Source organism: Mustela nigripes, chromosome 6 (genome assembly GCF_022355385.1).
Source record: "Mustela nigripes isolate SB6536 chromosome 6, MUSNIG.SB6536, whole genome shotgun sequence".
Taxonomy (NCBI): Eukaryota; Metazoa; Chordata; class Mammalia; order Carnivora; family Mustelidae; genus Mustela; species Mustela nigripes.
Genome location: NC_081562.1, coordinates 61,075,020 through 61,076,626, shown reverse-complemented (window position 1 = coordinate 61,076,626; position 1,607 = coordinate 61,075,020). Strand labels below are relative to the sequence as shown.

The 1,607-nt window shown below is 35.4% G+C and overlaps 1 non-coding gene across 1 annotated transcript; it reads right to left on the bottom strand.

Moving 5' to 3' along the window:
• Window positions 1-1,100: 1,100 nt before the first annotated feature.
• Window positions 1,101-1,207, bottom strand: LOC132020971 (U6 spliceosomal RNA). Its single transcript, XR_009405163.1, has one exon. It is a non-coding gene; the product is annotated as a U6 spliceosomal RNA (small nuclear RNA).
• Window positions 1,208-1,607: the final 400 nt, after the last annotated feature.

The following is a 1,607-nucleotide window of genomic DNA, read 5'->3' as shown; positions in this document are numbered from 1 at the left end:
ATATATATATATATATATATATATATCTTTTTTTTTTTCCCCAAGGCCAAACTCTGCCAATTCCTGGTGTCTGTTTTGTATTATTTCTTTATTGACCTTCTCTATTTGGTAAGGTATCATTCTAATGGTTTCCTTTCGTTTGTTGTATGTGATAGCTCTTTGAGTATATTTTAAAAGTTTTTTTAAAGTCTCTGTCTCCCAACTCCAGTGATTTCTCAGGGACAATTTCTATTAATTTCTACCCCCCCCCCCATTTATAGCACATACTTTCCTGTTTATTGGTATGACTTATAATTTTTTGCTGAAGTTTGGACATTTTATAATGTGACAACTCTAGAAACCAGACTTCTCCTTTTCTTTGAAGTTTGTTGCTGCTTCTTATTATAGTAGCTATTTGTTTAGTGAATTTTCTGGACTAGTGTTTTGTAGCTTTTATTTTTTTTCATTATGTGGATGTTGATTTTATTACACATGAATTTTATAATGATTACTATGTTGAGGGAATTAAATAACAAGATCTAAAATTCCAACTGAATTCTAGATACAATAAAAAAGAACAAATAGAAATCCTAAAGTGATAATTATAACAAGTAAAGTTAATCAGTGAATATGGCTAATAGTGGATTAGGCATAGCTAAAAAAAAAAAAGACATAGTGAACTTAATGAGAGGTCAGATACTGTCTCCATACTGCAGTATGGGGAGATTTAAAAAAGTGTGCATAGAAACAAAAAGAAAAAAACAAAAACAAAAACAAGAAGTGTAAAAGACATAAAGGCTAAGTATTTTTTTTAAAGACAAGTTCTATTTTATTTATTTATATATTTATTTATTTACTTACTTATTTCAATTTCTTTTCAGCGTAACAGTATTCATTGTTTTTGCACCACACCCAGTGCTCCATGCAATCCGTGTCCTCTCTAATACCCACCATCTGGTTCCCCCAACCTCCCACCCCCCCGCCCATTCAAAACCTTCAGATTGTTTTTCAGAATCCATTGTCTCTCATGGTTCACCTCCCCTTCCAATTTCCCCCAACTCCCTTCTCCTCTCTAACTCCCCTTGTCCTCCACACTATTTGTTATGCTCCACAAAGAAGTGAAAAATATGGAACGCTTCACGAATTTGCATGTCATCCTCTCACAGGGGCCATGCTAATCTTCTCTGTATCGTTCCAATTTTAGTATATGTGCTGCTGAAGCGAGCACTGTTTTGTAGTTTGTATTTTTTATTGTGTCTGTTCCCTGAAGTCCCTGTTCTGTTTACTTGGTGATCCACTAGTGATTTGACAAAAATTTCCTCAAACTATTGAATCCAATTTTTTTTTTTTTAATTTAAAAATCCAGTCTTTGTATATATGGGCTCTGTGTGTATGTTGGAGGGGGCCTTCAACACTCAGCCAGGATGCTTGCAGCTTTGTCTTAGCCTTCACTTCTTGTTGCCTAGAGCCCGAAGGTCAGCCAGGGATGAGAGCTTTGTGCATTCACAGGTCTTATTGGAACAAGCTCTTGGCCTGAGCATGTCTGGGTCTTACTGATTCCCATGTACATGTGAAAGTTTTTCAATACCCTCGTTCTCCAAATCATCTCATTCCCTACCCTTTCTTGC